The sequence below is a fragment of the Centropristis striata genome, chromosome 11 (genome assembly GCF_030273125.1).
Source record: "Centropristis striata isolate RG_2023a ecotype Rhode Island chromosome 11, C.striata_1.0, whole genome shotgun sequence".
Taxonomy (NCBI): domain Eukaryota; kingdom Metazoa; phylum Chordata; class Actinopteri; order Perciformes; family Serranidae; genus Centropristis; species Centropristis striata.
The window spans coordinates 15,854,165-15,877,020 of record NC_081527.1 but is presented as its reverse complement, the minus strand read 5'-3'; the positions used below and the strand labels follow the sequence as shown (position 1 = coordinate 15,877,020).

Genomic DNA, 22,856 nt, shown 5'->3' with positions numbered 1-22,856 from the left:
TAAACACACACTTAAACACAACCCCTATTAATTCACATCTGAATATGGGGTTGCCAGGGGCAACGCAGACCCTACAGCATCCTCACTGTTTGCCAAGCAGCCAAATATCCAGCACCATTAACCTCATCATTGCAACATAATCAGCCGTGGATGAAGCCGCCACTAAATCGAGGCAGCCTTCAAGGCACAATTAGAAATGTTAATTAAATGTTGCTCCGTCTTGCATTGGCTTGACACATAATGCAAAACCATCATTTGGGGCTGTGCAGTGTGAGCTCTCTCTCTACTCACTCATTGAGGATCCGTAGCACACATACTATAGATCACGGACAGGCAACCATCTAAGACTGCACCAGATGATTTCACTGAGCTGTGTAATTAGCAGAAATAACCGAGTGCGGTCTGTGGTTGGAATGGAAACGTGCATACTCACTTGTTCTCCATGGCAGGAGCCCTTCTGTGGTTGCTCTTTCTGCAAATGCTACGCGGACCTTATTGGTCTTTGCACCCAAATATGTTGCGCTGTTGTCTCGTGTTTTTAAAATGTAGCAGAATGTCTTTTACCTGTTTCTATTTCTGTGAGGCTGACACTGAGGACTGAATGGCCTTTGTGTGTACGGACATGTACACTTGTGTTTGTTTGTGTCAGGTTCTGCGGATTTAAGTGCCTTAAGAGCACCCATCGTTCGCTCTGCCACTGAAAGCTTTGAGGTCTCAAAATGTTAGGTAGCCATTTTGGAGTGTTAATACAACTACTAATGGCTGGTGGAAATAGAACTCACTCCAAGCCCAGAATAAATGTGTGTTTGTTCGCATCTGTGGTTGATCAAGCATGTGAAAGTGACCTTTGAGAGAGGGTCAGCCTTCGATGCTCTAAAAAAAATGTCTGAAAATGAATCCATATCTCACCATCTGCAATGAGAAGGAATGCAGAGGCAAGAATGGATCCAACAGATTGGATCGCTCATACTATTTTATTAGATGCCACCAGTCTTTGCCTATCATCTGTGAAAGACTGCTTGGTTTTGCTGTTTCAGTCCCGCAAAGGCTCAGATTGAGTGAGACTGCAGCTTGAGTGTGTGTGTGTGTGTGTGTGTGTTTGTGGCTAGTCTGGTTTAGCTATGCCCACAGATGAAGGAAGCCTAAAAATGACAGGGGAGAGTGAAAAGGATTAAAAGATAACTCAATTTAGACTGCATAAGACAGAGGTCTGCTCTAAACAGGTGTGTTTGTCCTTTTCCAAAGTTGCTAAAAAGACTGTAGTGTGTGTGTGTGTGTGTGTGAGAGAGAGAGAGAGCGAGAGAGAGAGAGCGATGGAGAGAGCGAGAGAGAGAGCGAGAGAGAGAGAGAGAGAGAAGAAAGGAGAAAATGACAAAGGGTGTGTGTGTGTGTCCGTGTGTGTGCGTGTGCATTGAGCATCTCTCCAGTAGAAGCTAATTTAAACAGGATTAGAGGAAGTAGTGATGGTAAAACAGTACATTGTACAGTGTTGTAAAGCACTGCACCACCCACACGCATCCCACACCTACATGGAAGTCCCATAGTGGTTAGTATACACTGCGCACATGTACACACACGCGCAGACAATTGCTGAAGAGCGTGTGGGTTGGCGTAGGGGATATATAGCCAGAGTACGAGAGGTTTGTGTGCTGTGCGAATACTTTCCCAGCTCTAATCCGCCCATTCCTGTTGGCATGAAAGACAGGGATTAACAGACGAAAGGTGAACATGGAGAAAAGGCAGGGCCGGGAAAAGAACACAGGGAAAGAGAGATAGTATTCGGGAACCTCTGCAGGATTCTTCCCCGGCTGCTGTGGTGAATGCAGATGAGAAGGCTTTAGTATGAAGTTAAATCCTCTTATTGATCAGCAGATTAGGTGCTGTCCTCTTACCTTCTTTAACTTCCAAAACTTTAAAGACAGTGGCTCTCAGCAGTCTGCTCAGGATTTGGATAACTCAAGAAATGGTCAAAATACTGTAGAATATAATACAATGAATTAGGTATTCAAATGGATGGCCCAAACAAGCTACATGAACGGTATATCGTTCCTATTACTATTTTACACTGTTATTACTGTGTTGCGGTTATGTACAAAACGTGTACAAAAGTGTAGTTTCTTTCAATGGTCTTTTTAGCGCTAAGTGTAGTTTCAAAGTGGAAAATGTGCACAAAAATTGTTTTTTATTTCAACAATAACTCTGTGTCAGTAATGCTGACAGTAAATTTGGATATGTGACATGATTCCTCAAATGGTCACCTTTCATTAGAGCCCAGAATGATGACTGTAGGTTGCAGGGTCAAAAATGTATGGACATTTTGTATGTCACCATGGTTACCAAGGATGCTATTGGAGTCTCCATAAATACATCATCAGAATTATTATTATGATAATTATAAAAACCTGTGTAAAATGTGTCATTTTTGAACTGGGACTAGGTAATATTTTGTAATTTGACCCCATTGTGTTTTCAAACCCATAAGTCCCAGCTATAATGATCTGCTGGCCTGTATTTACCAAAAACATTCAGGCGGAAAATAAAAAAACATATTTTTCAGTGTGTTTAAACTTCCCTCACTCAATGATAGTAGCACTTACAGTTATTCTGACTCTTTGGGAATAAACTCCAACGTTTTACCTTTCAAATGTGACCAAAACCACAGATTTATTAAACACTATTCAAGAACAGCTTTCAATTTACTTTGGGTATGTCTTTAATTTTGTTTTTTTAAGGCGCTTTAAGGTTAATTTGCAGGAACGCTTAAGGGTTAAAAGCCAAATTTTAACCTGTTCAGATTACCCATTCTAATGGACGTAACTTTTTATCATAATCTCACTCCACCCGAATGCACCCATTTATTTGATTGGATGCCTATAAACCAATCCCAGTGTTCCAAATCATCTTAAATGGACTACTGTAGAGCCACACCCCATCTTTTAAACAGCATGGCTGACCCTTAGGCAAAGAGATACCATAGGGCACACTTTAATCTATTTGTTAAAGTACATAATTTGTGATAAAACTGTGTTTCAAGTAATTATGTGATGTCATATTACTTATACATGTCAAAATATCATGAAAGATTTAGGATTTTTATCAAAAGATCCTAGCGTTGGAATGGACGGGGGATCTGAAGGGAAGGGAAGGGAAAACGACTGTTTTGATTTATTCTAACTTTGATTTTCTAATGATGCAATCAGCTTATAATGCATTTTATTGATTATGCACACAGAATAATTTAAGTCTGGCCCTTGGACTGAATCCTCGTTTCTTATAAAAATATTTTTGGTAAAATTAAGCAATATGTTTTAAAGTTTCACTTTATTCATTAAAATGAAGTAAATATTCATGGTTTATTTTGAAAAACGGTCTGTTAAGAATTTTTATTGCCATTTTAAGTATGGGCGGGTTCTCACTTTCAGAGTCTCTCTTCATTAGAATAGACAGAAAAATAATTTCTAATGTTTTTTGTGTACATTTAGAGTAGAAATCCGGTACAGTATTTGTGTGTTTGTATTTGCGACGTAATCTGGTTCTGAACAGGTTAACACACAATGTCCACTGTCTTTATTTGCTGAGTTACCTGCACAGCACTGCCTCCAACTGCTACCTGTTCCTGATTTCCTTTCATTGAGCATTACACAAACATAATGAGACTCATAAGTAAAATTGCCCTCCTGTCTGTAATGTAGCACTACACAAGCTGCTCACATCTAGGGATGTATCCTGCAATGAGAATTTCTACTTAACGCCCACGGGAGAGGATCTCCCTCACTGTGAGATAAAAGCAAGGTTTTGCATCATTAGAGGATGATACTATCAAGGTAATTATAATATCATCCAGCGTTGTTTGTTAGCTTATAGCCTTTGTGCATTCCTACTCTATTTATCTATGTATCTATCTGTCTGTCTGCTATTATTTTTGGACTTCCATTCAGGCTCTTTAAAAAGAAAACTGAGCATAATATAACAAGTCTTTTGAGAACCTAAAAGTGGGCTGATCGGCCATAAAGGTTTATGAAGTCGTTGAATGATAGATGGATAAATGCCTGGTATACAAAAGATATGAATAATATTTGTAGCATATCATACTTTCTTTGCTTCACTTTCTTTTCTCTGCAGCTCACTGTTGAAAAGACAACATGAAAACAGCAGCATAAAATGGTGCTGTCACTGCCAGCTATTTTTGGAATGCTAGTTACTCCTCCATGACAAACATATGCATAACTTAAGGCTTTTAAAGAACCACTTCCCTCAGTCTCCCCATCAGAATTCATTCAAAACTGTCTGCCGTGGCATTGTTTTGATAGAAGGCCTTCCCATCTCAGCAGGTGTGTTGAAAAATTCCGCCTGAAGACCGGGCAGAGATTTGCATCGCTGCATGAAAGACTGCAAGCTAGTTATCGGAGCAGCCATTGTGGAAAATAGAGGGGCGGATGCTTTTTGCCTGCTTTGTGTCCAAGGCCTCATCTGTCTGTTGGTAGACTGAAGGATAGCAGACACAAAAATAACACAAAAGAAAAATGTGTTAACAAAGGAGTGAGAGGACCACCATCTGGTATACTGTGGAAAAGAGAGAGACAACACTGTTTTTTTTGGAATGCCTTTTAACACAGTTTATTAATTATTAATCTGAATAATAAATGGCCTCTTGTCTGCACCTATACACACGATGCTGATTTTATCCTTTCAGCATTATATATGACCTATTTACTGGGCAGCCGATATTATTCAGTATATCGGTATCAGCATATAAGACCCCCATTCCAAAAGGTTGGGATGCTGTGTCAAACAGAATGCATTGAATTCAGAATGAGATCATGTATTTTAAGTTTAAGTTTCCCAGTTTTCTTATATTTGTACTGTATTCAATTGAATGTAGGTCACAAGGATTTGCTAATCATTGCATTCTGTTGTTATTCTTTTTTTCACAGAATCCAAGCATTTTTAGAACATTGCATGTTGTCCAATATGTGTCAAAATTAAAACTTTTTTTACAGAACACATAATGGAGAATATGATGCTTTGGCTATAATTGAGAAATGTGTTTCCTTTATTTAAATAGTAATTGACTAATACTTAATATGTACACAGTTGCCCATGAAGTTGGAATAAAATATTTTTTACCTCTTTCCATGAAATGATTGTGACAATAAGATTTATTCTTGACAGATAAAGTGTATATCTTCTCAAAATGTTATTAATCAATCTCTTCCAAACATATCACAAATAACAGAGGATTGTGTCTGAAAACAATATTATTCCATCTTTATCGGCAACCGTGTACTGTTTAATATCTTTTTTTTAAATTATTTTTTTCTTAATTTTAATTTCTAGAATTGATTGACAATGTAATATTGTTTATGTATAATGTATAAGATGTAATAATGGTTAAATATTCTTGAGTAAACTAGTTTTTAAGAAAGCAGCCTTCTGACTACTTTTGCATAGCCAACTCATGCAAAATAAGTGCACAATCCACATGGAAAGGGTCTATTTTCATTGCAGCTTGAAAAAATGAATGTCAGCTGCCGTGCCAGTTTTTCTCCTTAAATCACTATCGGTCTCAACCATACCAAATCGGTCGAGCTCTAAGTAAAATACACACTGTGAGCTATAGCTGCTCCCTCATTGTACTGTATTGTACTGTACTCTCAGTGAAGGTATGTTTGTGTCTGAGAGTGAGTGTGTGTGTGTGTTCTTACACGCATGAGTGTCTAAATGGTTTCCTTTCCACAACAAAACAAAGTTAATTGCTTCAATTACTGATATTATTTGCAAATTACCCACCATTGGTTGTCTGTGACTCTCAATTTGGAGTCCTATGAGTTCATATCTCAACTCTGCGCTCTATTCTGTTGTTGTAAATGGTTATGTTAATGGCGTTTATTCTCACTGTCCTTAGGAATACTGATAGACTTTTCTTTTGTTTCCTTATTCTTCACTTTGCCCTGAATGTATTTAATTGTACTGAATTTGACATTTTGAATGTTGCCACACTCACTTTGTCTTTCCCGTCCCTGTCACTTAACCAAACAATCCAAAAGATGGATGCTTTGCAGGTCCCCCTTGTGGCTCAGCTGCTGTCCCTACAGAGGAAGGAAAATCAGGAAATAGAGAGCAGAATTGTGCAGATTTGAAATGTCACTGCCCTGGCCAGGCCGTATATATAGATATATTATAGTGTAAGAAATATAATGCTTGCAGCTTAGCACATTTGGGTTTTATTGCTGGAGCTAGGAGCTGTTTTCTGATATGCCGTCGTCTGTAGGTATGTGGGCTGATTATTGAGTCAGTCTTGCATGTGTTTGTTTGCCTGTTGGGTCATCTTCACTGTGATGTAGGTGTAATGTCTGACAGGTTATTTTTAAGCCCACCCAGGAGTTCGGATTCCAAGGGCCAAGGCATAAAGAAAAAGCAACAACAAGAAGATGCGATTTTATTGTTTTTAAAGCCTAACAGGACAGATGGGGAACATGATTTTCACACATCTTAGAAAACACCCCTTATTTCCAAATTATATGTTTGAGGTAAGTGCTGTGTATAATGCAGAGAGACACCGGGTACTTTTACTGCAGGGTAGCATTTAGAAGGTGGAGAACACACCATATCATCTCACTAATCACCTGTAATGAGCAGATGCAAGGCAGATGTGCATTGCTGCTGGCACAGGTGCTGCACAGTAAAGGTGTCCAAGGTTTGTGTTGGAATCCCCGATCCACCATCCTTCTGCTTGCCAGTCTGCTCTGTCCTTTAGACAGAGGAGAGTATGTGTATTTCTGTCTGCGAGGGGGCAAAAAGAAACAGTTGGAGGAAAAAGAGAGCACAGTGCAGCCGGAAGAGTTTAATTACTAAGGCATAAGTGTTCGTGAGCCTGTCCTCTGTGTCTTTTCTGAACCGAGCTTGACACCTAGTACTGGCTTTAGGCCACTGTAAACCTAGTAGAGAGGTTTTCTGGTTGCTGTCTGGATTTGGAAACCATCACAGGTGGACTCCCCAAAAGCTCTGCTGCCTGGCTGGGAGCGAGGCCGCAGGGGATCTACAGAAAGGAGACATATGGTAGCTTATGATTAGAAGTGGAAAGTTTCATGAAAGTGAGTGTGTGAGTGTGCAACCGTGTGTGTGCGCTCATGCATATGCACTAAGTATAGTTATGGATGTATTAGTTAAATCATAACTTATTCAGCCATTAAATAAGTCCAACCTGCTCAGAAATACAGACTAAAGAGAAGCAAATTAATTTACCTGCAGCTCCGATTATACTTAGAGCATCATTTAACACACAACATGTTCTTTTATTGACACTAAGGGTCTCTCAATCAAAGCAATAACAAAAGATGGAGTTTGGTAACCTTGTGAAGTAGCGATGGATCACAGTCTGCTTCTCCTGGGTCGGATTCCTTCAGTGTTCATCATTCAGGAGGTGGTAACCATGAGCCGAATTATTGAAAGCAGTCTCCTCCTCTCCAAAACAAGGTGATAACAGCAGTTTCGTGTTAAAAATCAGTGTTTTTCTGATGCTGTTTGCAGACAAAGGATGGCCTGGAAGGGCTCTGAGCTGAACTGCTACTAACATTTGTTATAACAAAATATACAACCTATGTGTAGTCATTTTATGATATTTTATTTGCAGAAAGGTGCCATATCATACCTTTAAATATGATATAAATGATAGAAAGCATGCTGCTGATGGTCTTGGAAAGTTAAGTTGTTTTCCATTACCCTTCTTCCTAATTTCATCATAGCTAAAGCATTAACCTATCACAAAATATCTACAACTGTCTTCTTGTTTGCTGGCCAATATTTTCCTTTTCTTATAAGTAATGCAGCCAAGTGGTAAACTTGTTTTCCTTGCTCTGAGTCTCCAGTGACTTCCCACTTGCTCATTTTACAAGTAAAACATGTTACATAACAGAATAAAAAAACATTCTCTATGTCTTTCAGTTTGCTGTTCCTCTTCTGCTTCCTCATTTTTCTGTAAATTGTTCACATGGAAGCTTTGGCCTCTTCTTGGTACTCTGAGTTCCGGGAGCAACAGTGAGCTGTTTGAGCCAATTGCTGTTGAGATCAATTCATGCCACTTGTTTCTGGAGGGCTCCCTGGCTGCCTATATTGTGTACAGTGTGCCACTGACAGCCAATGGTTAATTTGCATGGTGCAAAGTTGATATCAAGGGGGCAGTGAGGCAGATGAGCATAATTAAGCCTTATAAGTGGCAATGCTATGATGGTAGACAGTAAAGTCGTTTCATCAAAGCAATGGGCAATAATGCAGAATGTCTGTCGACAGCAGGGCAACAATCAAGTTCCTCAGTGTGACATTTTATTTAGGTGTAATGTAGTTCCAACAAAGCTGGAACAGGACCTTAATCCACTCTTTAAAAAACCCATTACAAATAAAAGCAGTGAAACAGTTTCTCTGTTGTACTTCATTACAGCTGATGAGTTTACAGGTTTTACATGTCGCATCTGACAAGGCCACCACCCAGTGATGAATTTAATCCTGTTATCCACATCTTTTGTAGTCAAATTTGCCACAATTTCACACATCTTTACTTTAGATATGCAGTAACAAAATGGGAAATCTTTCATTGTCAGAATCTCAAGAGGATTTCCTCAACAGTTCCATATTTACTGTCTACACAGCTGCTCACAGCAACACTGGAAAATACATCACATGTGGCTGTATGAGACTAAGAGCAATATTGTGACGTTTTTATTGGAAATACTATGAGAGATGCTGTAACTCAAGAAGCATAATAAACATAATGTGCTTTGACTTTCCTATTTTCTCTGTAATGTTCAACGGGCCTGCAGGTCTTGCTTCGATGTGGCCCAGGGTTTTATATGATCCTGTCCACTGGGTTTGACATATCAATCTGAACATTTAATGTGCTTTTTGACTGCATGACTGGGTTTTACATGCACATACAATATACTCCCCCACACACCCTTGCACATATCTTCTCCCACACTGTGGCCTGTCCTAAAAACTAGCAAATGAGACTTTAGACAGTATGTGTTATGTATCTAGTCCCTGGCTGAGAAGTGTGAGGGTACTGTGGCCCCGCGGTGAACCAGCAGCGTGCAGCTCTTAGTCCTGCCAGGCGTGTGTCTCCGCCTGGGCTTTGAGTTATAGCTGCTGGGGTCTGAGACCCATTCATCAGCGCTTCATTAAAACCCAAATCGCTTTTTCAGTCACAGCCTTCTCTTTGCCAGCCCGACAAGTCCCACATCCTGCCTGCTCAATTTCTGGGCTGGGCCTGTTGTTAAGAGCAGTTCACTTCCATGACTTTGCAGCCCCGTGCCTGCTCTTAGTTGAGAATAAGGTGCTGTAAAGAGTACATTACCCACCTGGGAACCTTCACAGACTGGAATGGCTTTTCACTTGGTTAGCAGCAAAGCGAGGAAGACTCACCTGGGTGACACCGGGGTGGGGGAGAACGAGCGAGACACGGGGCTGTTGAAAGGAACTCTCCAATGGCCTTTTCCTGTTTCGCTTTTGTTTGGTGCTATCTTGCCGTTCCGTGTTATTCAAACCACACAATGGGGTACAAAGCTGCCGGCGGCTGCGGCTGCTCCGTCCCTCCCTCCCCCCTTCATCCTCCTCCTCCTGCCTCCGCCGTATTATAAGTCATTTAAAACCAGGTTTTGGCAGATTAGAGCTGAGGCAGGTGGAACTGAAACGTTCACAGCCCCCTGACCATTCTTTGCTTGCAGGAAATTTGTTGTCCATTGTGCCTTTGCTGTGGCTGCTCGGTTAAAAGGCTAATATCTCATCAAAATTGCAGCACAGCAGTTCGGCAGCTCTATCATGTTGTCTCTTTATCGCACATTTTCACCCTCCCATTGTCTCTCGCTCCCTCTCTCCGCTCTGTGGAGAGAGGGAGAAGTCTGTTGGAGTCTATTAAGTTGAAAGACGTGTTTGAAAGTCTAAGCTATTTATTTCTCCATTACTGCAACACAACACTTGACTTAAGTGAATGCTGTAAGTAAAAATGTAGACCAGTCAGCGAGTGTTGTAAGTGTATTCCATTGATAATAGTGAAAGGCATTTAGTATTGATTTTTAAAGCAAAACAAATACTTCACAGCCAATTGATTCTTTATGGTTTTACTCAGTGCATAGTTCTACTGCTGTACGTGTGGGTCAATCCATCAGTTGAACCCCAGATCCTTGCTAAATCCTATGTGAAAACCTTTGGTTTCACATGTATTTCTGCTGAGGAGTGCGAACAATGAAATGGGTTAATAAAAGTCAGCGTTGTTTCTGTTCTTGAGGTTTTCGCAGTTTTAAAGCACTGCGCCAGTGGCTGTATTTCTCCAGAACATGCTCATTACATTTACTATGACATGTGACCTTTTCCTCTGGTAAATGTAACACAGACCACAGGGGGGAATAGGGAAAACAGGATCACACATTGTGCACCGGTGAGAATTTGAGAGAAATGGCAAGAAAGTGCCAGTATTGTTTTTCTTTCTTTTGCATTGGGATTTATCAGCAGCCAAAATACGCACTTGCTCGAGCACAGAGAAAACACCAACTCACACTGCCACGCATGTATACACACACGTGCACACAGCAACGCACACTCCACCCTTTCCCCACATCCTGGGGGGAGAGGTCAGGTTAAGTGCTGTGTGGGGCAGTAGGCCTGCTTTTCCTCTTGGCTGGCACCCTGCCCACGTCAACAGTCCCTCTCTTCAAAAGCCACTAATGCAGGGCCCAGCGCTGACAGTGTTCTGACAATGAGTTACTATCTGGCAGCCATGGCCCCTGTCCGACTGCCGGTCTCACTGAAAAACAGATCTGTGGCGAGAGCAAAGGTTAATCTAGCAGTGAGGCTCCACTGGCGACTGCCTCCATGGCCATGTGTGACTGAGAATAGGCTGGGAGGAATTAACACTACTGCCTCAGGGAGTGTTGACAGAGGTGTGTGTGTGTGTGTGTGTGTGTGTGTGTGCGTGTGTGTGTGTGTGTGTGTGTCTGTCTGTCTCTGTGCTGTGTCTGCGACTCTGCGTCTGTGTGTCTGTTGATGATGGGAAGTGAGGAAGGGGCAGATGACGACGTTTGAGGAGGAGGTTTTGTGTTCACAATCCATTATCTTCAGGGAGGAATCACGCTGGATAAAGGTTGCTTCATGCCATTTCAAAGATGTAAGACAAATACCAGCAGACCGTGTAAACATTGCAGCGAGAGTATGCGTGCTGTCTCCCTTTTGTCCGCTGTATCAATCGTTCTGTCAGCCTGTCTCACTCTATTGTTTTTTTAACCTACCTGTATTGTTTTTTTTTTTGTTTTTTTTTACATCCCTGTTGTCTGCCATAGCGGCACAATGAAAAGAACAATGTAACCAAAATGCTCCTGCAGCCTGCCAGTTAGTAACACTTGTACCTCACTTTAAAAAAAAAATTCCTATGTTGTCCTTAGAGGAGCAAAAGGTCTCCATCAAAAAACTGCCATAACAATATATATTAAAATTACTTTTCAGATTTTAAGGAGTTTTAGTCGTTCAGTTTCAGATAAAGGAAAAAGAAACTATTCTAGAAGTTCTCGAAAAATACTATTACTATTATTTTCCACTTTAACTGAGTTACATTCTTTAACCAACATCAGTCCTGTTCATAGCTACCAAATACTCATTTTCAGAATTATAACCCTTTCAATGCCAGTGTGTTTACGCAATGCAGCTGCTGTTTTATTGTTGTATTTTTAAAAAATTGTTTCTGTATACTAAATGCTAGGTTTTTCCACTGTCTAGGATATGTCAATTATTTTTGATGCAGTTTTATTTTTCCATAATTACCCTAATGGAAACCATGAAAAAGCATGCCATTGCGCCATAGGACAAACATGACAAAATGGCTCAAACTGGTGGAAAAATTGTAAAAACTACAATTTTGAAGCCAGGGCTCTAGATCGAAAGCCTGATATAATAAATTGCATGATTCCATGCTGTAATGGCTGTGGGATCAAATATTGTGGTTTTAATGGGTTTCAATGGGGACATTTTTGTCCTCAAGGGCCGGAGTGTCTGTGTTTTGGCTACACAGTTTATTATAGACTTATTATAGCAGCTGTTCCAAAATTATTTAAAAAGAAAAGCTTACACCCTTGCCAAAAAATGATAGCATATGCATTAACAAAGCCAAAATGATCAAAAAATGGAAATGAAAAAGCCAAAAATGTCCTAATTGAGGCTAAAGGGTTAAGAATACCCCTGTTAATTTGCATGTTTGTATATATTTATGTCTACATTTGACTGCGAAGGTCAACTTGGTTCATGGCCTCCTGAGAAGAGAGCATTTAAACGGGTCTCCCTACCACTGTGCCAGCTGTCTGTTTCTAGTCCAAACAGCTCTGTTGGCTAAGCCCCTGTTGCCACATCATGGCCCCCTGCCTTTTGGCAACATGCTTACTGTTAAAAGCTTACCACTGTTAGTGTGTGCAAACTCCCATGAGCATTACTCGTGCCTTAACTGGCGAGCTTATTTTTTCTTCCCCTAAATGGTCTTGAAAGTGAGAGTTGACATTTTCTTTCACTTCCATCATTTCAGGTGTCAAACGGAGCATGTTGTTGTGAAGCGATGGTTATATATCGAGGCAGATAATAAATCAAATTCCTCACCTTGGATTTTCCAGATTAGCATATTTGTAGTAGCAATAAGCTATGCATCAGCAGTTGGGGATCTTTTCAAGGATTTGTGGCTTATAAATCACACAGAGGAAATACCCAATTTTGTGGATTTCTCCAGATTATCTACATAAAGTGGAAATTGAGGGATAAATAAGAAAAGAAAAAAGAAAGCATCTAGGCGTGCTGGTGCTGGCTCATCACAGTCAATTAGCTATGTGAGGCATCTCCTGGAGATATTTCACTTTGGATAATGCCTCTTCTGTCATCAACCTGTGCGTGTGCATAGAAGCATGTGTCTCTGTGTGTTTTTTTTTTCTTTTTGTGTGTGTGCGGGTGTGAATCTCTGTGGGTGTGTGTGTGTGTGTGTGTGTGTGTGTGTGTGTGTGTTTGTGGGTTGCCTGTGCACGCACTGGGCAAAATACCTTCATATCGCCCTCCTTGTGAGACGGGCCAGACTGGAGTGCTTGTTTTCCCACTCACAGTGGGTGTGCATTTCTTTATCTCTTTTGCCTGTCGTGTTGACTGATGGGTAATATGCTAAATGGGGCCTGTGTTTACCTCACCTGTGGCACCGGCAGGCCTCTGTGTGTGCTGGGCTGTGACAGGGAGCACTAATAATGCTTTAACTGCTCTGTCAAACTTCAATCACATTGACACAAGCTGTGGTATAGCACACTGTCCTGTTGGCAGAGGTGCTGTCACTGGACAGCTGTAAGTGAATTGTGTCCCAGTAGCTACATGGCAAATGTTGACTACGCGCCGGAGGTCAGGTAAATGGGCTGTGCAGTAGCAAGCACGCCTGCAGATGTGCATTTTAGCATGTGTGTTTATCTGCATTCATTGTCTATGCATGCCCATATTTGATGTGTTTGCATATGTGCATGTGTGTGCAGCTTTTCCTCCCATTTATATGTGTGTATCTATTGCAGGGTTAGTGGAGCAGTGAGGCCTTGCAGTGAGTCTCTCTACAGGAGTTTGTGATTTACGAGCCGGGTGTGAGCACTTCTCCCATCCTCCTGCATAACGTCCCCATTAGAGACAGCAGACACTGTGGCTCTGTTCATCATTTAGCCCCAGCCACCAGCACACCTGGGGAGAGAGATAGAGGGAAAGAGGGAGAAGCAATAGACGGAGAGAAGGAAAGAGGGGAATAAAGAAAGTGGAGATAGCCCAGTGCATTATCTCACCATCAATTATCACCCTATGCCTTTACAGAGACCATGGCCAACTGCATCTCTGTATAGCAGAGCATAAAAAGAGTGAAAAAAGAGATACAAAAAAAGGGATGGTGATGCAAAAGGCAGGGAAATAAAAGCAGCGTTATGACTCATACTAAGCCACAGCCGCCACAGCAGTAGCCATAGGTCTCGCCAAAGATAGCAAGTTGCCCGCCTCGTTTCTTCATCTTCCACTGGCTCTATCCTTGCCGTTTTTTTTTTTTTACTCTACCTATGTTCTGTACCTGTGTTTGTTTTGGTCTGTCAGCCTCATTATGTGGAGCGAGCTGTCAGGGGACACACAGGCTAACAACACCCCTGGGGAGGAGAAAAGAGGAGTAGTAGTGTGGTGAAAACTCTCCGGGAGTCATTCCAATACCCATCTACATTAATAACCGTACAACCGCAGATAACAAACACTTCATGAAATACTCGGCATATTTGTTCAGCATACACCTAAGCCTGAGCAAAAGCATTTTCATGAAATGTACTGTGTATACTGGCAAACATTTGGAAAATTGCCTTTTATAATGGTGTGCGGAATCTTTGTTCTTGGTGCTGTTGCACAGATCGCTTTGTGCTTAATCTTATTTATACAACTGCTGTATGTACTGAGCTTATGACTAAAGGTACATGGTGTTTTATTTTTCAATTGTTCATGAGTATTATGGCATACACGTAGAGCAGATATGTGGAGTTAGTTTCCGCCCTAACAACATCTCCAAACAGTCTCCTATCGCAGTGACGCATTAGGGCTTTTTATTTGCTACCGTGGGAAATAAAAAAAATCACTGTGTGAAAGCACGACAGGCATTTAAGGAGACCCATGCCAGTATTTTGGGTTTCTACCAGATCAGGTTTACATGCTTTAATGTCAGAAAACCCACTTTATTTTTCTCATCCTGCATGTGGCTGCTGCTCCTCTATTAGCCCTTTCTCTGAGATGTTCTGTTGTAGCGTCCCCCCCCCCCCCCCATTATGCTTTGATTGGTCTGCTTTGATGGTCTTCCGCACCTGTGTTCTCGGTGGCTCTGTATCGTTCTTCATTACAGCCGGAGGAAAGACTGTAACAAAGTATAGTGGCACTTTTTACCGTGAAAAATCTCCAATAAAAGCCTTGAAACCAAAATCGACACAATGTTCCAGCAGGGACGTGATCTGAAACTGGGGAGAAATTGTTTGTGGAAGCATTCAGGATAGATAAGTCTTTGATAAATCCTGTAATATTGTCAAGACTACTGCTGTATGGCAGCAGAGGCACCACTAATGAATAGAACCACATTAAATCCACAGCAGATAATGCTGTGTGTGTTGAATTTGAATTAATTTATGACGTATTCCAAGTGACAGCCGTATTATATCATTTATTGATTTAAAAATTTGATTTGTAAAGAATCTTAAGTCAGCTTGCCTGGTAGAAGTTATGACTCTCTCATTTGTATGGATATCAATGAAAGGTTCTAGTGTCTGCTGCCTCAGAGGCTTTTACGAACCTTTTTTTAAGATCTGCATGGCAAATAACATTGAACATTTTCATTGTTGGCAAATTTATGTAAAAAGAGAATAAAAGAGAGCAAATGGTCAAAGATATTCATATTTGTGAAAAGAAAAATCAAGAAATGTGTCTGCTTTGTATTCATATTTGATTGAAGTGGCATGCTTAACACAAATCTTGTGCCAAAGAATTGTTGAACCCCATGGGCTAAGTGTTAATTTTTTCGGGGATGAGAGAGAGCCTTTCTGCTCTACTTAACATTTGTAATGAAACCTCCCTGGGCTCTTTCTCTATCTGTCTCTGGCTTTGCCTCCTCCAACACAATGCAGGTCGATGGCAGAGATGTCTGGAACACCTGCAGTCATCATTGCTTCTCTGGATCAATATACGGCAGCTTTTTTTCATGTTTCCGTGCGGGATTTACATGAGGACTCAAACTGATGTTGGAGAGATGACAATTCTCAGGATAGATGGAGTAAACTGCATCAGCTTGCCTGACAATATTGTTAAGACAATAGTTTTTAATACTATTGTCTTAACATTTTTATACACATTAGTACAGTATATTCACACCAAGCAGCTTCAAACAAATGCTAAGTATTATATACACTTTCTCCTACCACACAACACACCCAAAGGTGCACTTATTCCCTCCAATGCAAGCACTGTCTGTCACCATTTAATCTAAAATACAGTACGATGGGTCCTGACAGGTTTCTGTTCTCTCCAAACACCTGCAAACCACTTGTGTCTCCCATCAGAGCTATTTACACCACCAGCAGATACTCGCACCCACACAGGACAGACACCTGCATCTATTCTAACCCAGTGACATACAACTGGCGAAATAATTTAACAGCTTGGAGCAGCTTTTACAGCTGTGTAAGCTGCTTGTGTTTCCCATATTTACATGTGTGGATGCGTGAATGTGTGTTTCCGAGTGTGCAAAGTGAGCAGCGAGCGAGTGTTTGTCGCCACTGCTTCTTCAGCGTGAAGTAAAGGAACAGCTTGAAGTGAGTCGGTGGCACTACATATTTAACGAGGCGTCTCAGCTCTTTAGCTGCACCATTGTAGAGCTGTGAGCAGAGTGTCGCACTTTGACTCCTGGAGCACACCTCACATCACACCACACCAGCAAACAGCCTCATCTGGCGGGGGCTGCCGAGCACAGCGCTGCCTGGGAGCACTTTGCTCGCCTCTGGCTTGGCGGATCTTTAACTCGGAGATAACCACATGGCTGTCTTACCGCATCCAAGCTCACCCTCTGATCCACCCATGTTGTTGATACATGAGCGATCAACGCGGGGATCGGAAGATCCGAAATGGCAGGGTTAAAAAAAGAGAAATGCTGGTGGATTTTGTCAAAAAGATGACAGCTAGTACTGGCACTGCTACTGTAGAGAGAGCAGAGAGGGCCAGAGGGATGGCTGATGTTAACGCTCCCCCACTAGTGTCACTGGACAGCTGTGACATTTGGGGCTGCGTTCTGGGCCAGAGCTCAAGCACCCGGCATCCTGGATGCCAAATCGCATGAGGTCAGATACAGTTTGTGTATGTATTTGTCTGGATGGGTGGGTGGCACAAGATCAAAATTGCCCACAACCTCCCTGTGGCAAAACAGAATGAATGTAATGTGTGTAAAATGACATTTGCTCGCCCAGAAGAGTTCAATGTTTCACTGAGCCATGGCTCTGCATTCAGAGTGGCCCCAGAAAAATAAGAGCGAGGAGAGAGTGAGAGCGATAAAGGGTGGGAAGGACTGATTAAAAAAAGGACACAAAGGAAAAGAGTGGGCAGGTTGATGGTGGAAATAAAAACTGCAGCATCAAATGGAGGGACATCAAACACACATTCCTCCTGGAAACTAAAAGAATCAGCCTTTTCCTCTTTTGATGGTCTCTCTGTTCCCCAACTTTAAAAAACACTGAAAAGTATAGAGGAGGGCATGCACTGTTTTCCACTGCAGGATGAGACACTTACAGACAAATATACTCAAAAAGGTCTGTCTCACTCACACTCCCCAGAGGTAAAAATTATCTCTCTTCCCCTCCTTCTCTCTTGTTATAGATTCTCATTGGAGAGTCTCGCCTGCCTCTGTCAGCTGCATGCTATAAGGTCAAGATCCTCTGCTGAAAGTTTTTCCTTTAGCCTCAGGACTATTTTCTATCTCTTATTCCCGCATTGCTGCATGCAGACTCCAGTGAAGCCCCGGAGGAAAAACAAAGCCCATCTCCAAAAATATATAGACTTCCCCAGGCATGTGAGCATATGCTGCAAGATGGTGGATTTAGTGTTTGCTTTTAATCGAAAGCATTGTGTTTGCTTGGAGGCACTGGAGAGGCCACTGGCATTTTTATGGTGATAGATAGTGAGGAATGAAGTGGAGAACGAGAGGTGATCTCAACCTGAGAAGGTCTGCGGTCGCCAATAGTTTAGCTGGACTCTTGGGGTGTATTCTCTACTTATGTATGTGCGGTGTTAGTGGAGCAGTGCCTGTGTATGTGTGTGGCGGAGCCTCACTAACGAGATCCCAGAAGAACACCTCATTCGCGGTTAAGGGAGTGAGATCACACCGTGCGTTTCCTCTCATTCACACCGGCTTAGCCAGCACTGTCCCTGTGGTGAAGAGCACACGGCGGGGGAATACCAAACTGAGGCATCAATTACCTGGATCTCACTACATCGGTCAAGGGAGAACGGCAGCTAAATTGAATAACACTTTCCCAATCGCATGTTGGCATATGTGCTGGGGAACACACACACACACACACACACACACACACACACACACTCACTCCCACGGAAAACAATCAGTGATCCATCCCAGTGGCACCCTCTCTCGACAGGATACACTAACCACTGCTCACCGCTGAGACTCCCTCTCAGTGAGAAATAGAAGTGCGTCATATGATTGACTCACTCACACTTCCATATGACTGTTAAATCGTCTTATATGCACAGTCAATTCAGGCTTAGTGCCTTTCCCGAGCCCCATGGGCGCGGGTGATAATTTGACTTTTATTGAAATTCAGCTCCAGTGGGTTCAAGGTGGTTGAAGGTTGTTCTTTTACTGCCACAGATGAGATGGAGGGAGAGCATGGCATCAAACCCTCAAGGCTTTATCTCTCTCTGCCTCTCTCCTGTGCTCTCTTGTCTGTTTCCCTCTCTCTGCCAATGGGGGAATTATTGAGGGCGCACGAGTCAATTCTGTGGTGCATCCAAACATGGTTAACAACAGCGTTTAATGAGACTGGATATAGCTAGCTGGTGCTTGCCTCTACCCCTTGAACACAGTCTTCTTTATCACTTTTCAGTGGGACATTTCTATATTCATGGAGAGAAACCAGTAGTGACAGAGGTTAATAAGTATTAAGTTACTCTCCTGGGGACTAAAGGGCAGGCTGTATTCATTTTCCTCATTCATGTTTTAGTTTCAGGGGAAGTTTGTCTCTTTGCTCTGATAAATGCCACCCAAAGTTTGGAGTAAGACTCTGAGGGTGTCCCACTGGCAAAAAGTCATCCAACCCACATTACCACATAGGTTGTTCGTTCCTTCCCTTGAATACAGCCCACAGGAACATTTGCAAAGTTAACGCCCTACCAGTGCCTGGAGATCAACATGTCTTCAAACCTAAATGATCGCAGTTTTAAACATGTGAGTAACGTTCCTGAAAAAGTTGCAGTATGGTAAGGTTTAGGCAACAAAACTACTAGATATGGGAAAGATCATGATTTGGGCTTGTTACATACAAGCCTCCTCCACCTTGATGAAAACAACACAATAATGGTTAGAAGTAGGGAGAACTCAGAAATGTGTCAACAGCCTGCATTTCAGCGGAATATGAATATTTGTTGCATGTCTGTTGGTGTCAGCTGAGTCATTCATGGCATCCCATTTGTGCTGAGAAGTGCAGAATTTAATGTTTTTAACAGGATCTGGTTATTGCAGACGGTTTACTTTTTGGAAAAATATTTAATAAGATATGTAGAATGAAGTGATTTTATATCATTTGTAACCTATGATTCATTCAAGGACCATTGGAAAGAAGAAAATTTGATTTAAAGAAAATGCCTGATTTTACAGTTTTTGCCTATGATAAAGGTGTATTCTTTAATATTTAGATTATAATATTTTTCAAATTCCTGTGACATATCCATCCACCCTGGTCTCCACCTTAAACAGACTTTATCGCTTTTTATACTACATCACTTGACTTCCTCCTTTGTCTTAATAACTAGCCACTGGAGGTTGCCGCCTTAATTGAAGTTAAAATGGGTTGTAATATTCTGCTCGTGCGGGACAGTCTCCCAAATGGAGGCTATAGGAGGTGCAACCGTGCTCCGCTGTGTTTAATGGCCGTTGTGAGCATGCCTATATCGTGTCTTTTGGTGCACGCACATATGACACTTTCTTTTATATCTTTGTGCATTTAATTTTTGTGCTGTTGGCGTGATGTTCTTGTCCGTGTCAGGGTGAGACAGTTTTGTTCCTGTGTTTTACTGTTCATAAATATTGCAAGTGCCACACAAGAGCAGAGCATGTCGTGTACATTCAGGCAGCAGGGCAGAAATGGGGTCAGGTGGTTTCTAAGAAATGATGTGTTCAGCTAAGGTTAGATCCATTTCTGGATAAGATAAAGCAGGGCACTGCCACATGATGCCCTCTCCGACGCAGTGTCTCTCCGATTACTCCTTCCATATCTTCTTCAGAATCTTTCCTCATATGAACTGGAGCCTCCTACCTCTGTCTCTGTCTCTGTCTCCTCGCTTTCTCTTTTTCTTTATCCCTCTATCTCTCTCTGTTTCTCTCTGCCCTCCATACTGGCTCCACATATTACCGGATGGTTATCTCAGTTCAAGTGTGTGACAGAAAAGGACAGTCACTTCTATCTATTTCCTTGGCCTCCCAACCCCCAGCCGCTATAAAATGCAACCAGGCGGATCACACCGAGATGCCATCAGAGACACTGAGCACATATTTGACATTAACTTTATCGATTCCTTCATTTCTCGCTATTTTTGGGCTTAGTTTTTGTGATTCTTTCCCAGCACACTCCAACAACAGGCTCACACACTGTGCTAATGACAATCCTCACTGTCTTAATTAGAGTGAAGGACTGCAGCGGGAGGTAATTGAGTGACATCATTTTGTTCACTCAGCACTATTTCCTGGTCTGCTTGAAAAACAAAGAAGCTTTAACTCACCCAGCGTAGCCCATTAGCTATAGCTTATTACTGCTAAATGTCAGCCTCGCACAATTGCAGTGCGACCTCGACACGGTTCTTCTCCGTCAGTCTCCAGCCGGCAGAAGTGATGATAGCGCCAAGTCAGGGGCTAACTTCTAACTTTCATATGTGAAGTTTAGAAATGTCAAAGCTATAGTGGATAGGCTTTCATTGTAAAGCCAGTCTCTTTATGGGAAAAGGTTAAATTACATTGCCATTTCTTCCTTCATGCTTGCTTTCCAACATAAACATTTTCTTTTTCCCCATTTTGGGAGCATGGGAACACTTTTTGGTGCAGTTGTTGTGCTGTAAATTGATATTCCTTGTACCCTCATGGTTCACGTCAGCCACTCCACACTTTTAATTTGGGGGTACTGATCGAGGAATTTTTCTAGTAGCGTCTTTAAAGTGATCAAATTTCTGCTTTTAATCTTTTTATTGGAACGAAAGGGCAGTGGGAGGAGCGGGAGTTGCAGAGAGAATAAATGACAGTGGGTGGGTGTGGCTGAGTGATTGGGAAGCCAGCCAAAGCCTTGTTCCACAGCCAGTGAACCATTGGGGAGTAGTCTCCCTCTCCCTGAATGCTGTTTTGTAAGGTGAGGAGCCTGATAAGAGTTGTAATTACCTCATTTTACTGCAGCAAATTGCCAGGTTTCTTAAAAGCAGACAGGCTGGCTGAGGTAATATCAGCAGTAATGAGTATTGTGATGCTTGTGGGAGGCTAGCGCTGCTTCCATCTGGATTATTGCTTGGTCACTGCTGCTGGTTTGCTGCTACAGCAAACCTTAGCAGATCTGGGCTCATTACTGTGACTTATAAATGGTTTAATATTGACTTTCTCTGCACTACGTGTTTGGCAGCCCGATAACAGCCTGTGTAAGCATTAACCTTGCATAGTAAGAAAACATATACACATATGTGAACTCTAAGGCTTTTTTTTTTCCATTGAAAAAAATAACATTTTACTGTATCCAGGATGAACATATGACATTTCTTATGTTAGTATTTCTCAAACAAGTCACAAACTGTTCAGGAGCTGCATTTCAGGTGTAGTGCCATTGTTACAATGACCCAATAGTCTGAACATTTTCCCATTGGACCATACAGCCTGTTTTCCCATCAAAAATGTCAATATAGGTCGTGTGTACAGGCAGCAAAAAACAAGGTATGTCTTTGTATTTTAACGCCAGCTGTAATGCGTCCGCCGCCATCTTGCTGACATAGTACTGATTGACAGCCAAGTGAAGCTTAAAAGGGTGGATTCCCGCTTTCTGTTGGAGGTTGGGGTGGTGGATGGGTCAAACAAACTGTGGACTTTCACCCAGGAGATTGGGGTTCACATCCTGTGTGAAAACAATAGTAAGCCATTTTTAACTTAAGTTACACTGTTTACGTAAGTTACATGAATCATGTTTTGAACTGTAACTTACATTTTTTACGTAACTTGCGGCAGTCACGTGACCCTTGTAACTACTGCACTTCCGGCATTTACATACATTTATTTACTGTTCAAGCTGTCTTTTATAATGCCTAGGTCAGTGGTTTTACAACATGAATCCACAGAAACTGCAGCCTATTTTTAGAACATGCTGTTGTACCGCGAGCCGCGATACGTACCTAGGTGCCGTAATTTGTGGTACTGACACATGACCTCTTCTGCCGTTTATGTTGGAGAACTTGTTGGACCATAAGTCCATTTGTCTGTTGCTCCAAAAATACACACTCTCCCTGGAGTTACTTCCACTCAACATGTTTGTGTGTTTGGATGTAAAAGTGAACATTTTATCCTAAATCATGATCTTTCCATGTCCCCCGGATCTCAGTGTATGCAATAATCCACATGCTTGTCTCTGTATGTGCACACACATGCCATGTAAGGCATTTCTTTCCAAAAGGATGGTGATAAGTAGCATTATCTTCATCATAAGGGAGTAGGGGAGCAACAACAGTAAATGCTCTCTTTTGATTGGTCCCTATGAGAATCCATTAAATGAACGTCTACTAAAGTAACTGCAGAATTCCCTAAGTGGTGTCATCACTGGCAGGCTCACTCCAAAGATGAGCGGTGATCATATTTCTGCTGTGTGCGTCAGGAGCGGAGAGGGAAAAAAAGAGACATTTGAAATGGCATATCCTCTGTCAGAATGCTGAACACTGTGTTTCACCAGATTATGTTGATATAATTTAACCTTTTCATGCAAATGTTAATATCCCCGTTTGTTTGGCCTGAAACCGATACATATGTTATCAAATATTTTGGAGATTTGCTCAGCTTACATTGA

The 22,856-nt window shown here is 41.8% G+C and overlaps 1 protein-coding gene across 3 annotated transcripts in view; it reads left to right on the top strand.

Annotated features, from left to right (window-relative positions):
• The window catches only part of LOC131981115 (ephrin type-B receptor 1-B), a 170,674-nt gene that overhangs the window by 22,903 nt on the left and 124,915 nt on the right, over window positions 1–22,856 (top strand). The window contains exon 1 of one of the 3 annotated variants that reach the window (XM_059345423.1): window positions 11,137–11,155. The exons of the other annotated variants lie outside the window; for them this stretch is intronic. The gene's annotated coding sequence lies outside the window, so the exon portion shown is untranslated. Of the gene's footprint in view, window positions 1–11,136; window positions 11,156–22,856 lie in introns of those variants that run through there. 3 annotated transcript variants of the gene reach the window in all.